General features: G+C 39.5%; 1 protein-coding gene across 13 annotated transcripts in view; it reads left to right on the top strand.

Moving 5' to 3' along the window:
• The first annotated feature begins 3,043 nt into the window (after nt 1–3,043).
• The window catches only part of foxp1b (forkhead box P1b), a 152,104-nt gene continuing 139,273 nt past the window's right edge, over nt 3,044–15,874 (top strand). For 4 of the 13 annotated variants that reach the window (XM_053432121.1, XM_053432137.1, XM_053432017.1 and 1 more), the window contains exons 1-2: nt 3,454–3,607; nt 7,539–7,618. The gene's annotated coding sequence lies outside the window, so the exon portion shown is untranslated. Of the gene's footprint in view, nt 3,367–3,453; nt 3,608–3,692; nt 4,272–4,384; nt 6,355–7,538; nt 7,619–15,874 lie in introns of those variants that run through there. The other 9 variants (XM_053432026.1, XM_053432069.1, XM_053432035.1 and 6 more) reach the window with 5 other exon arrangements.

Genomic DNA, 15,874 nt, shown 5'->3' with positions numbered 1-15,874 from the left:
CAAGACCCTGGTTCTGTCAAGGATCTTCTCGCTCCATATAAGCCTGGGTGTCTGCAGATGAGCTAAAAAGTGGACCTCTGGTACTTCCCAACTACTTTGGGTATAGTCGGTCACTAAAGGTTTTCATGCTTCGGCCTCTCAGGACCGAAATCTGACTTTCCAGCTGAGATCAGACTTTGTAAATATGTTAATGCTTTTAAACCCCTTCTTAAAAATTTAAATGTTCTTTTATAAAGCTTTCATTTGTTTGAAATTAATTTCATTACATTGACATTTTATCATTGTATTTATCCATTTTTGTTACGCTTTGTCCACTAAAATAGACAATGACAAACACATGCTCTCTCTGTTGCTCTCTCTCTGTTGCTCTCTCTCTGTTGCTCTCTCTCTGTTGCTCTCTCTCTGTTGCTCTCTCTCTGTTGCTCTCTCACTCTCACACACACACACACACACACACATACACACATACACACACACGTACAATAGAAACATTTAAAACACCATTGATACATCTTTAACAATATGATTAATTTATACATTTTATTATGTAAATAGTTTTACACAATGGTTGAGAATTGTTGATATATTCGAGATGTATTTCCTCCAAAACCTTTAAAATACCTTATAACCTGAAGTGTGTATATGACCTTTTTTTGAATTGACAGTCGGAAGGAAACAGGAAACCGTATATGTTTTTATTTTGTTTGATAACAGTAAAATGAGAACCTGCCTGAACCTCGATGAAGATTGTGTTTCTGTGGCCAGTGAGTAACCACACATTTTTAAGAAGAGCCACAACTCTAACTCTAACTAATTGAGAGCTGCAGCGTGAAACAGAATATAACAACAACCACACAGTTAGTACTATAATAAGTAATAATAAGGTATTTACAGAGCACAGTAGTGATAAAGAAGATCTCTGATAATCTTAACAAATGATCTGTCACAAAAAATATTAAAAAAAGAAAAACACACCCCTCAATCCACATCCACAAACCTACATGGTACAGAAGAAGTGGTTGCTCTGCATTACATTGCATATTGCAATCGGACACTGTTTATTGTTTTGCATTTTGCATATCACTTTTTACATCTTTTATCTTTTATATATTTTTATTCAGAAATGTTTATGTCGAAATAAATGTTACTTTGTATAGATATTGGAAAAAAGTGAGTAAATAAGAAGTAAACAGTGAGTAAATATATACTGGTTTTCTATTTTTCATTGCTTTCCTATGTATGTTGTATTTATTGCGTTTTTATGTCTCTATGTTAATTGTAAGCACCAATTACCAGAGCAAATTCCTTGTAGGTGTAAACCTACTTGGCAATAAAATACTTCTGATTCTGATTCTGGACGTTTGGTATTTTATCCTTGTTACGACACATGGTCAGAGGGTGGCGCTGTCTACTAACGAACAATCTTCCCTCGCAGGATTCATCTGCTAAATGTGTCATAGATGCAGCCATGATATATGTATTTACGTGCACAGTGAAATGAGCAGGGTTTCTAAGACCTTGAACAAGGACAAGAAGAAGACGGAAAAAACACTGACGTAAATTATTTTCTCTTGAGACTAAATTAATGTTGCTTTAAAACGAGTGTTAACTGGACTGTTGAACCGGCCCATGATAATTCTCCTCTTCAGGGAAGGTGACAAGCGATTTTAATTACTGTCATAATGCCTGTGCACTTTTCCCTGTGACAGGAGGCTGTTTTGGGATCAGCAAAACCTTCACAGCAGCAAAGAAAAATGTTGAGAGAATTATTTTGTAAGTATTGCTGAAATGTATGTGCAGTCATGTTGCCTTTAAAATACAATTAAGTGTTGGCCCACAAGTCAGATATAGTGTCAGCCCAGTAAACTGAAAGAACGTGCTTCACTTGGTCCAATATGCTGCTATAGGATTACAGATTCAAGAAAAAGTGACCATATAAAATAAATTCTACCTCCCTTCATAGGCTCCCTGTACAATTTTATATTGAAAATGTATTTAAAAATGCATTTTAAGGCTTAAAACATATATATATATATATATGGGGGCTTGATATATATCAATGATCTTCTAACGCCTTAAGAGCCTATAGGCCATCTTATTTCAGCTGATAGTGGACTTCTGGTATTTCTTAGAGCCAACTAGAGAATAGAGGCTGTTGTGCTTTTTGCATTACAGGCCTCCAAACTCTGATGAACTGAGATTTGAATAAAAGGACAACAAAATAAATGAAAAAATTAAATAAATTCCCTTAAGACTAAATTAATGTTTACTGGATAGTTGTAATGGCCCCTGATAATTCTGACATGAGATTTTAGTTACTGTCATAATGCTTAATGGAATCAGCAACAAATTTCTAAGCTAAGATAGTAAAAACCTTTGGTGAAATTTACTTGCAGTCATGTTGCATTTCAAAATACTATGAAGTGTTGGCCCACAGGTCAGATATAGTGTAGTTAGCCTGATAGCCTATTGTGCTTTTGCAAATAAAAAAATAACTTTAATATTTTCTTTTGAGAATGACTGTTACTTTAACTTGAGTGTGAACTGGACTGTGATAATTCTCCCTCTCTCTGTGACAGGAGGCTTTTAAGGAATCAGTCAAAGTCGACAGAAACAAGTGAAGCTGAGTTTCTTTATAACTTTTGATGAATGTATTTTTTAGTCACGTTGCCATTAAAGATGCTATGAATACTTGGGCCACAGGTGAGATAAGAGTGTGCGCACAGAACAATGAAAGAACCTGCTTCTACCATAATATCAGAGAAGTTATTAACCATCATTTCATCTCTCTGCTGCAAAGCTTTGGACCAGTCGTGATGAACCTTACATTTATTTAGAAAAGAAAATGCATGGATGGAGTTCGTTTGAAATAATAGAAGTTCATTGAGCCTCAGTTGTAATTAGTCAGCTCAGACATTTTAGCTTTTCTGACAGCCCCCTCTCTCCTGTCACACTCTCTGCTAAAACTAATGCATATCATTACTGCCCCCCCCCCCCCCTCGCCACACACACACACACACACACACACACACACACACTGAAAGGAGCCACTACTAAGTTGCACTCGTGCACCGTGATGTTCCTGCATGTGAAGGATCTGCGATGTGTGTGTTTGCACTGAACGTTGTTTACCCAGCAGGTGGATATGACGTCACGGACTTGGAACATCAAAACAACAACATCCAAATCCGCGATTCTTTCCCTTTCCCCTCCTCATCCTCTCCCTCTCTCTCCTCTTCTTCTTCGTGTTAAAATCTAATAACAACATTAAAGAAAGGGAGCTCGAGCGAGACACACTGGGAGGTAGCGAACGTCCAACTCCATTTTTTTTTTTGCTTCTTCTTCTTTTTTTCCTCAACGCCCTCGGTAAGATTATATTTGCTCCTGTCTGCGGATAGTTAAGTTAGTTAGTTAGTCCCCTCTCTGCCTCGTCCACCCCGGGCGGAGTAATCTTGTTTGTGTTTACGGTTGTGATTTGTTGTCGCACGCGTTCTCGCCGCACACAGCGGACTCGCGTGCACGGGTTCGTCCTCCGCCCGCACGAGCGAATCCGTACCTCCGCGTGCGCCTGTTCGACCTGCCGTAAAGCGCGTGGCCCCTCATTCTGGTAAGTTTCACTATTATCACACTATTGTTAACGTTAGCTTTGTTGTTTCCTGTGTAGCTGCTGCTAAAACACTCTGTCTCTCTCACACACACACACACTTAGAGTTTGTCTCCGGCGCTTCTTTGCTGCTTGTTTTCTCTCAGCGCCACAAATAAACAAGTAAACAAACACCTGTGTTGCTGTCACGTAGCGTGGATGCTAGCTTCTTCTAACCCAAGCGACCATCGGGTTGTTACGAGTGTGTAACTACAAGTGTTTTCTTTATTTCTGGTTAAAAAGTTCGGGTTTCTAACTTCACGCCGCTCACGAGACCCCCCCCAGGGGAAATGCACCTCTTTCAGGAGAAGGCAGTTTCACTCTGAATGCTAAGCGCTAACTAGCTGTAGCCGTGAGTAGATACCTGTTGATGGATAACTGCGTAATAAAAGTTTGTAAAGTTAGGCTTAGTGGAAGGGAAGCTGGGAGGTTTGAGTGCCGTGATTTCTTTAGGAGCTTCTCCCCCCCCCCCCCCACGTGTTCGCTGTCCGCCACACTCCCACAGACCAGAGGGACATTTCCACCTCCAAACATCAACCAAACTCCACTTCTCGGAACCGTAGCGTCGCTTCTTGAGCCGGTGTGTCCTGCTTCGGTCTCTCCTCCACGCCGCAGACTGTCCATCACTGTAAGCCACCGAGGCTGCCTGTGTGTGCTGTGGAGTGTGCCCTGCGATAAGGCGGTTATTCACCTCAGAGTTCAACTTCTCATTTTTTAACTCAAAGAGGTGACACATTTTTTTGTTTTAACGTTTTATTCGCAACTGTGGCAGCGTGGAGTCACACCTCTACCTCGACGCGTTTATTTAAAACGTTTGCCTTTATTAGAGCTCCAGTCAAAGTTTGACGTGAGTGCTTTTGTTGAGTCAGATGGGGTGGGAGTTACAGTTGTCTTTACCGTAAATAAGCTGAAAATGCAGAGGACCTCGTTATCACTATATAGAAACAATTTATTTTTAAATGAACAAATTGCAGTTTTTATTACAGTGCGAATGTAAAGCTAATATGATTTCAATATTTTCATCGACTTTATGTTCTCTTAAACTGTTTCAATAATAGTCTGCTGAGTAAACAAGTATTTATAATACTTTGAATTAATTCTACGTTTTAATTACAGCATTTTATAGCTGGTGTATTACAGAATAAATACACACCAAGCAGTAACCAACATTATCTTATTTTTTACTGTGCAGCTTTTACATTTATATTTAACATAAAAACACGTCTCATATACTTAATCTACACTGATTTGTTTTGATTTATAAAGTCATAATGAATATTTTCATAATATTTTATATTAAATAGTTATAATTATGTATGTTTACTGAGAGTGAATAGCATTCAAGTGGGGATGAAATATCACCCTAATATTTTACACAGTGAGTCGGCAGCTGGCAACAGCACAACAAACCATCTGAAGATTTTAACAAAAGGGAAACTGCAGCTTTAACAACCATTGCTGGCAGTGCTCCCTCCTTCTTGGTCTTTGGATTAGTCATTGTCTGAAGGGGGGGGGGAAACAATTTTTTTGTAGGAGAAGTAAAGTAAACAGCCTCCAACAAGCGAACCTTGACAACCCAGATTAAGGAAAACATTGGAGATCAAACAGTGCTGCTGCTGGGCTGTTGTCATGAGCTGCCTGAGAGAGAGCTGCAGACTATTTGAACAGGCACTGGGGTTTGTGTGCTCACTTATGCAGAAATGGACCTTCGCAAACGCTGACCCAGGTTTTAAAACACAGGATGAACTTTCTTTGCAACTTTTTTTTGTTTTCCAGTCTTGCTGTTTTGATAGGGCTATTACCTTCAGACATTCAGCCTTCATCTGATTCTAATGGGAACAACCTAACACCGTCCCCCCGCGTCTAGAAACGAGACTGACTGTAGTTTCTGTGCCCCATGCTGCAAGTGAATAAATTGAGTTGGCAGGGACGAAAGTAAAAGGAGAAAAAAAAGAGTTTGAAATTTGAGGAAGGGCAGCTGTATACATTTTAATGACGAAAGATCCATAACACTAACCAATCTGTGATTTTGTGTTATCTGGAAAGCCCTTGTTTCTAGTTTGGCCTCTTCAGACTCGGGCTGAGGCTCTTCTTTGTAGAGCGTTGAGGTTCAACTGGTAAGAAAGTAATCAGTCACTCATGCATTCAGTGTGAGGACTCCCATCCCTGAGTGGAGCAGCCCTCTTTCATCTGACGGTTCAGTATTTGTGAACACACATTGAAATACCCTGTGCTGGGTACGGAGGGGCTGTTAACTGACTGTGCCCCCTTGCTTGCAGCTGAATGATAAGGAGAGTTATTTTCGGTCCAGTGTGGGAATACGGTTCTGCATTTGCCGTATTTTATTTATATAAGATTTATTTACTGGCTTCACCCTTCACTTGATTACATATTCAAGATAACCTCGAACCAGTTGCTTGTAACACATTTTTTTTTGTTGTTGCACAAAGCAAGTCGAGTGACAGATAAATAAAGAGGATTTTCTAGCAAATGAATTGGTCATGTGATTTTTGCGTGTTTGATTCACAACAGCAGAAAAGGGGAAGAAGCAGTGAATGAAAGTGATAACAAAAGGATAAGCAGAACGATATATTTTTTCGATGGGTAAAGGTTAGTGTGTCCCAGCCCCTGTGGTGTGCCTGGGCAGACGGGTCTCAGTGCCAGGGAAGGCGATTGGTCAGTGAGGGGGGACAGCTTCAGGTGAGCTTCAGGTGAGCTCTGTGCAGCCTCCTCAGCCTCTGCGGGGACACTGCAAAATGCTCAGGACGGCCATTAGCTCGGGCAGTCATTAATTACTGTCTTCTACTGTCTGTCCTTAATAAAAAGGAGGGATGCTGGCAAAAAATGTCATCCGTGTGCTCGGGGAGAGAGAGGGAGCATGCAATTACAATCAATTAAGTTGAGTTACAAAACAAATTTACTACTCATGTTGTGTTTCAGGAATACATGTTGGAAAAAATCAAAGTATCTGTTCTGTCATTTATTTTTTGGTGTGCTGATTTTAGATTAAAGTGGTGTTTTTTATTTTAATAAATAAACGCCCTGTTTGGGCTGCATCACATTTTGCAACAGCCTATATCAACAGGATATTAGAAGGAAAATTTACTCAATAAATATATTTTGGTCAGTCCCTATAGACTAGTTTAAATAAGAAGATTAAGACTCATTGAATCTTCTATTTTAATTTAGGTAAATGTGTTCTTGTAAATACCCATCTGATACTTAAGAGCACAGAAGGAAAAAACGTGATTTTTACCAAAGAAAGAAGAAAAAAACCTTAAAAGAGATGTTGTTACACTGTGGTTTGAGTTGCGACGACATTTGACATTTGTAGTTGAGAGCATACTAAAACTCCTAAGCCTAGTCAGTTTTTTTTCTTGTGAACAAGATATATACTTTTTTAAATATTTATATCCAGGCATGTCTTCACACATTAATACAATTAAATATACAATACTTCATATAGTTAGAAAATGTATAACATAGTTTATGAGATGAATTGTGTCTTTGCTAGACTGCAAGTGCAAGTTTTGTCTCATTTCTTCTTTCTTTTAACACGTCCTACTTGTTAATTTGTTTTGTACTCTATAACTTAATCAATGTATTTTTATTCATATGATTTAACTCCATTAGAATATGTACAAGATGCTTCTTGTAGGCCTGTAAGAGAGCTTCTTTAATAGTACAAGACTTGTGTGTGTTTGGGATTGATGCAGGTAAGCTTCAGGTCTTTTGGTTTAGACGTGAGGGTCTGTTTGTTTCAGTCTGCGTATGTTTATAATGCACCTTTGGATGCCTGATGGTCGACACAGCTTTCAGTTCCTCTTAATGAATATTTACACCAAAGTTTTGTTACTATATTGATACTCACAGGTTGTTCTGTTTGTTGTTTCAGGGCAACATGGAAAGGAAGTGAAGTTGACAACTTTGGGAAGAAACTAAAAGCCCCTAGTGAAAGTTGATTACGTCAGAACTGTGAGTGAATCTTCTCTCTGTTTGAACTCTACATTGTTTTCAAAACTTTATGTTCACACACTGACATATAATTGGCAGCAAGGACCTCCTAAAAGAATAGTCATTCTATCTCTTCCTTTTGTGATCTTGACTACATTTTTCCACTGTGTGAAGAAGAAGATGAGAAATAACGTGACTGATGAGTTTAATGTTTCATAAGTCTAATGTTGGAGACTGTTCCTGAACTCTCATGGTGGTAAAGTATGTGGGTTGAAAAGGTGGAGTGTTCCACAGAGGTGTGATGTGATATTTACGTGATTCAAGAGCGGTTACTTAAATTTACTCATCCTCCATTCCTTGACGACAAGTGGTGTGGTTTGATTAGTCAAACAAGTGTGGTTAGATGTGTGGCACAAGACGAGCTCAAAGTGAATATATTTCGTTTCTAGTGGTGATTCATCTTCTGTTCCACGGTGGTGGCAGATTCTGTTATCTATCAAGTTCTTCCATATGCCAAACAAATCTGTTTTATGCTGCCGGATGTTTGAAAGTCTTCAAACTTTGGACCGACGTTTTTTTTCTTAAGACCTATCATAAACTGGATGCCTCAAAATACAAGCGTTCGTAATCTGGCTATAGGTTAAATCAGTGCTACGCTTTATCAGTATGAGAATTAGAGCAGCACAACTTACATGTGCTAATGTAAAAATGTCACAGACTGCTGCTTAAACCCTGCTAAGTGTAGTTGACAGTGTAATGCAAAATAAGGTTGCAGCAGTAGATCTTTAAGGGCCTCATCCATGACTCCTTGGCTGTGTTTTCAGTTGGCAGCCCCAGTCCTAATAAGAAACATAACATGGCAGAGCCTGCTCTTCCATCATCATCGCTGTGTGGAAAAGTTGGTGCGCTTTGATCATGTCTTTTGGGCGCATCACTCCAGCTTAGCCTGCTGCTCGCTATGTGATAAGCCATCAGAGTACTCAGATCTGAGCCGGCAGCTCCATGGGCTCGAGGAGAGACAGGAGAGAGTAATGGAGACGAGGAGAGAGCAGCAATGTAAATTTTGTTGACAGACTGTTACTGCAGCTGTTCTCTTTGCCTTTGAATTCAACATTGTTACTGTCCGTCTTCGTTCATCTGTGAAGAAAAAGGCCATATTTTAGTTACCATGCTGTACATTTGCCCTGTTGGAAATTAAGACACCTTTTAATGAGAGGTGCATGGCGATCGCCTCGAAAATACACACAGGTTTTAATTATTTTATTCTACAAACTTTTATGTTCTGATGTTCTCTTGACTGTGTATAACGAACACAAGTTCACTTTGAAGCCAAATGGACTCCGTTCTCTTTCCGCTTTCCTCCGTCTTCACATGAAACATCATTTTGAACCCCCATTATGAAAGGGTGCTCCTAATTGACGGGTTGTTGCTTGTTTATTTGATATATATTTACCAGCTGGGTGGTAATTGGGAAGCGGTAATTACCCAAGATGCAGTGCAGCGCTGCACCGAGAGGTGTTGGCTTGCTGATGAGTCTGGAGCACAGATGAAAGTATACAGGTTACTATTATCATCCTAGTTGGCTGTTTAAACACTTGACAGCAGTGAGCGGGGATGGCTAATTGGGCCTGTGTCCCTTTATACACTGTCATTGTTTACCGTGTGGATGTACAGTGCGGAATCAAAAGCGTGGCACTTTTATCTTTGTGCTCTTTTTGGTACAGTTGTTAGCGGTATACCTGAGCAGTTAATAGCAACATTAAAAAGGCCAGTGGAGGTAAGGACCTGGTGGATTTGAAGTCCCTCCTGATGATGTAGTTCCTTCACTGATAATGGCCTTGTTAACTGAGATTCATTACCTCTTCAGTCAGACTCCCCTGGTTATTGAGAGGAAAACGTTCTCAAACGACTGAGTTTGCCACAGTGAAGTCACACCGATGTGGTTGAGAGCTATTCATGGAAGGTGGTGACGGTATCTTCCCTGACTCCTGATGATTCAGTTGACCTGAGACCGTGGTGGTGGTGGGGGAGGTATTTTACTTTCTGCTCAGTTCCACTTTCACACCAACTCTCGCTTTCTCTCTCTCTGTCTTTTTCTCTCGCTCCTCAATCTACTCCTCTCGAAAGCACAGAGATGCACACCTTGTTTGTGTGCAGACGGCTGTTGTTTGATAGGCCGCTTTCTCCCAGTAGATCTTCAGACGTTGTTGTTGTTTGCCTGTGTTGGTTGGAGTGTGTGTGACTTGCATTTGCCAGGGCTCCTTGGAGGGAGTTTGTTTTTGTTCTCGCTGTTGTAAACAGGGTGGGGCTCCATTCCCAAACCACTCAGTTGGAGATAGTTATTTTTTTGTTTATCACTCTGGTCAATAGATTAGCCTTGGATGGAGTTATGTGTTTAAGCAGATAGTGTGGCCACAATTTGCTGCATGTGTTGAGTAGATAAACACATTGTCACTGTTGTTTTAAGATTAAGGAAGCTCTCTGATTTGGTTTTGCTGATATATCTGACTTTGTTATGGCTGGGTGATAATTCACTGGTGATATTGTTGCATTTCCTGCGCTCATTAAACTGTGCCAGAAGTCTCATTTTGCATTTTATTGCTTGAACGTGTCTCATTGTGTTACCTTGTAAAAAACTTAAAACAGTTTACTTTATTAACAGTCTTAATGGGTATCCTTTAGCTAATTATTCTGAATACTTTTTAAAATATTGTAAGATATTCATTACCATTCATTCATTCTCACAATATCGATTTTGTCCAGGTAGGAGTAAAAGGGAGAATTTGGACAGTGTGAAATAATAATAACCTTACTTATTTTTAACACTAACTATAGTTTTTGTCCAGTTCATGGCATAATGTTCTGAAAGGAAAATTTGTTCAGATGTCGTTTTATTAGAAATGATTTCACATCCAGTTTACACACATCATTTTTGTTGATTTAAAGTGAAATTAGAAATCCTGGACATGTTAGCAAGAGAAGGCTACAATATGCAACTGATACACCCCCCCCCCCCGTCCGCCTTGACAAAACTACGCCCCTAAGACACATGGACGCGCACTCCATGACTCGCTTGTTAACTTCTGACTATTCTCTGTGCTTCAGTGGTGTATTAGGTTGACGACTAATAATGTGCAGTCAGAGCACGGGCCGAGTGCGCGCATGATGGCAGATCAGTTAGTGACAGACAGGTTCACCAGTGATTTGATTTAGTCAGAATTAAATGATTGTTTGTCTGGATGTCTTTTCAGACAACTTTATTTACTGATGGCTATGAAGAGGATTTCAACAGGTTTCAACAGATAAGACAAAATGTGTTTCAGAAACAAATGACAAACCCTACCTTTTATATCGTGGTAGAGAACACCAAGCTTGATGACTGAAACCACACAACCTAAAATGTCTTAGTATTATTGGATTTCTAAAGGTTTGCATGCTGCACAGTATTTTGAGTGTTATTTTGAGATCCACACCAGGTATGATGCATCTGTGGCTTTCATAGAGTGGCTCAGCATCAGAGACTGAGGATGTGTGTAAAGTCTCTTTTAGATAGGAGGTGACAGCCGCTGTGGCTGTTGCTGATCCTGCTAAGGTCTCACCAGAGTCACACAGCAGCTCGCACAGCGGTCGGCTGTGTGATGTGCAGTAAGTAGCAAGTTTTCAAATGGTCAGCAGCAGAAACTGGGAAAACCGCTTCTCTGTTATGTGACTAGAAAATGTGTCCTCCTGATGTGCCACTACTATACTATACTGTCTGGTTAGCACTTTAAATAGAGGTGGGTGGGTGGGTGGGTGGGTGGGGGGGGGGGGGGGGGGGGGGGGGGGCTGCACGTGATATTATCATACAGCTTAATAGGGGTGTTACAACTCACTGGTATGAATAAGAAATCCTATTCATACAGTAGGCCTTAAGTCTTTCTTCTATCTCGGCCTATTTAAGTAAGCAAACACAATGACATGTTGTAATGTAAGTTTCTCATGAAAGTTTTTTATTTTAAATTACAGTCCAATTTTGCTCCTCAAAACTACATATTCAAAAGGTTTTTCATGAAAGAAATTCCCTCGTGGCCTAAAAATGGCTTAAATGTAACTCTATACTTCCCTTCCTTATTTCTTGACGGGAATATATAAAAATGCTAAAATCCCCCCCCCCCTGCCCCGTCTGCCCCCTTACAGCTCACGTACATTTGAGGATTCTTTTCCAGCTACTGAGCCCCATCCACAATTTGACAGGACTGCCTTAGGTTTGAGTCCAATCTTTCAGACTGGCGTTTGTTTACTGTAGTGTTTCGGTGAAAATACTCAGCCATCGAGTTGACTTTTAGTTTTGATAAAAATATGTGTTTCCATCATAAAAGGCATAAGGGAGACATGGTTACTCTTTTATTTAATAAGCAATACTTTTATGGAATCAAACTTATAGATTCTAATTTATATAGACAAATAAATGTCCAAATTAAATAAAGTATTGCTCCAGATTACATTGACCAAAAGTGATAAACATTAAAAAATGATCCATATATCACTGCTCAAACACACACACACACATATATATAATATAACAGTATCTACAGCAATAGATTTAGTCTTTACACAGAGAGAGATTGGAGTAAGAAAGCAAAAAATTAACAGTTATGTTAACCTGATCACATACAGATATCATTTCACTCTGATCTACACAACACAAAGTTCAGTCTCACTATTAAATGTAGTTGTCAATCCTCGACACAAGCTGAGTCTTGCAATTTGCTTAACTATATATTTTAAAGAGAAAAAACAACCTCAAAACTTCACTGACATGTAATGAACAAATCCATCTTAGCTCCAAGATTTATCACATTTGAATTGTTCTGACAATTCACCCCAAGTGCAGTTTGAATGATTACAAGAGGAACTTCCCCAGCATTTTGTGTAATAACAAAGTACTGGTCGTATTCTATTGTTTCATAAGACCCATGAGCTTTTTGTCATGACCACACACACACACACACACACACACACACACACACACACACACACACACACACACACACACACACACACACACACACACACACACACACACACACACACACACACACACACAGTTAGGTGACATTACAACAGCGGCAGTAACAACAGCCACTAGAGTCTAAAATGTGACCTGTCAAAAACAAAATGAGTGTTTACAGTTGAGGAAAAAGCCAGCGGCAACAAGCTGATGTTGTAATGTATGATCGACCATGTGTAGTTCACTGGTGAGCTTTTGTACAAGTGCACAAACATTCACATAAGCTCTTGAATATCTGTCTCATAAACTAGCATTTGCACTTAATCTGAATGGGTTAATGGTGACTTAACTTATTGACCCTGGTGCTGCTGTGCCTTTCTATGAATGGGCGAGCACACGTTTATATTAGGGATGGAAACTTTGCTGAATGTTATTGTGGCTTACAAGACATTTATGTAAGTGACTACGCATCTAAAAACAGACCAAGATAAAGACAGAGAGTGAGCGTACGAGTGGGTGAGCAGGAGAGAGAAACTCAACTGAAACTGATACTTAATGCAGTACTTATTTTGTTCCAGGCACTGGAGTAAAAAACATTAGAAAAGGTCTGTACTTTACCACAGTTGTTACTAGACTGTGTCTCAGTGAGTTGTAATGATGACCAATCCCACCAGAGGTCAACCCAGGGGCGGGGAACCTCCAACCTGCGACCCAGGACACAATTAATTTATGAATAAAACAAAAAAACTCTAAAAAATTCTCATGAGTGCATTTCCCCGTCGGTAATAGGTTAAACCCATAAAATAGATGGTATGATGCTTTTGACTCTGTGGTTGTCATGTCACCATCAGGTTGAATGAAACACACGTAGAGGTTTTGTCTCATTGCTGACGAGCAGCATGGAGCCTGTCAAGAAAAAAAGTGTATGCTGAATTTTCTCTTCAAGAGGAAACAAACATTTTTTCAGTGATGAGAAGGCTGATTCGATTATGATTACATATGGAAACATGCAGCTTAACTAGATGAATTGCAAGAACGAATGCACTTTAAATACAACTCTGTGGCCGAGTTTGGGTGTCCAACAAGCATCTTCCAGATGACAACATTCTGAAAAAGACAACGCTAGTTTTGAATACTGGGAGAATTTGTGAAGGAGCCTTGTAAGTGCTGCACAGCTGCTGGAATCAGAGAGAGTAAGATTGTACATTGTGTACGAACCCTGTGCATTTTCCAACTATGCAAGAACAACAACCTGCGGTGACATCTGAATTTGCTTGTGAGTTTGCAAAACGCCCTTCAGGCATTTAGCGAGAGGTTTCAGGACATGACAAGTAGACAAAAGGAGCTGAAAATATTTGTTAATCCATCCAACCTGTTGATGTGCCTGACAACCGACATGAAATAATCAAACTGCAATACAACAAGAAGCTCAAAGTGAAGTGCAACAACTTCCTCTGTTAGAACTCTATAAACTGAATGTAAGTCTCTAGGATTTTCCTTTTCTGAGGAGATATATACTGAAGTTTTCATCTCTGTTTGCGATGACTTGCTGCTGTAAGCAGGTCTTTTCAAAACTGACTCTTACACAGTCAGTTCTGCCCAGGACTGACTGACTCAATCCAAGAAAACATGCTGTGGGTGGTATCATCACCATTACCATATGACATCAGACACTTCACCAAAGATGAGCAGTTTCCGCCATCGTATAAGAGAGTTTAATGATAGATTTGAGACGCATCTCTTCAGTACAAGGTACAGTAGGGTAAAACATTGTAAGTATGGCCCCCAATGTATGTTATAAATTTAAATTGCTCAATAGGAAAAAGGTGTTGATGACGCTTCTAACACGCGATAGACGCAAACATTTTAAAACAAAAAGGTACAATATGTCAGGAAAGATTGTGGTGATAAGAGCTGACAACGGTGTCGGGGCGCTGTAAACAGAATCATGTGATCTCCGCAGCTGTGTTAATATGTCACTTCCTGCCTCGCTCTGCTAAACCCGGCTGCTACAACTATCGCCTGAATAATGTGGAGGATTTGTTGGTGTTGTGAATGCTTCTGTGCAGAAAGTCACCCGCTCTGTTGTCCATGTGTGAAAGCCAAACTACGGGTACACTCTGTCGCCAATTCTCCGCTTTTTACCCAGAGGTAATGTCTGAAAATGACTTTGGAGAGGTCCCCTTCTAAGACCCAACAGTCCCCTTTTATTCAATAAAACCACAAGAAAATGCACACACTTAAAGATATCAGTTCTCTAAATATGCCTGTCTTTTTTCAGCCAGATACATAAATTATTTCCTGGGAAATTTGAAAATGTAAAAAAGAAAAACACCATGTTTGTGGAGGTATTTATTGTGTTTTAATCTATTAAAATGCCCTTGCTAATTATTTCCTTTATATCAGCTTTTATTTAAATTTTAAATAAACAGATTAGTTTTTTACTGTAACAATACTATCACTTCGAAAAATTATTTACATTATTCCAGTGTTTTCCTGCTGTAGTAACATGGTGTACAAGTAGCCTAGAGAGTTAGTTAAAGAGTAATAGTTATATACTAACAAGTGACATCAAAGTGCTTCAGCATCATACTTAGCATGTCCCAGAGTTGTTTTCCACCATGTTTGTTACTGTTTGCCATTTACTATGAACCGTTTCTAGCCTTTTGTTGAAAATGTTCTACACCTGTTCTAAACACTGTAAATATGATGCAGTTTAAGCAATCAGCTGTTCATAGTTATTGGATCTTTTTTCTAAAGGCTTTTTCATGTTGTGTATATGGAGTGCATAATATACAAGCTTTTAATGTGTTGACCAATCGATACCTCACACTGAAAACAACCAGCAGAGAGGAATGAATAAATCAATCTTTTCATATCCTACTACAGAGAGGAGTTGGGCCAGGCTTCTGAGTGCATTTCTGTGTACTTTATGCACAATTGTAAGCAGTGATTGAAGGGCTAATTCAAAGAATTTTAATCACTCAGCCCAACCCTCTTGCAGTGTCATCTTTTTTCAAATGCCCCATAAAATGAATAGATGAGCAGTCTCTTTTTAGAGCATAATGGCTGCATTAGAATAGGAGATGGATAATAGATGAAAACTCTGTATCCTTCATGCACTCTTTCTCCCCCTCTCAGGCGCTCTGATCTCTTTTATCAATAGCGGTGCTGTGTAAAAGACCTTGCGGGGCACAGTGAAGTGTTCAGTTGAACCTCACATAGAAACAGGAATGGAAAAATCAGAGGTGAGAACAATTTGAGCAGTAAATTATAGACCAACTGGT

The sequence above is a fragment of the Pleuronectes platessa genome, chromosome 2, assembly GCF_947347685.1.
Source record: "Pleuronectes platessa chromosome 2, fPlePla1.1, whole genome shotgun sequence".
Lineage (NCBI taxonomy): Eukaryota > Metazoa > Chordata > Actinopteri > Pleuronectiformes > Pleuronectidae > Pleuronectes > Pleuronectes platessa.
This window is presented reverse-complemented; position numbering and strand designations above follow the sequence as displayed.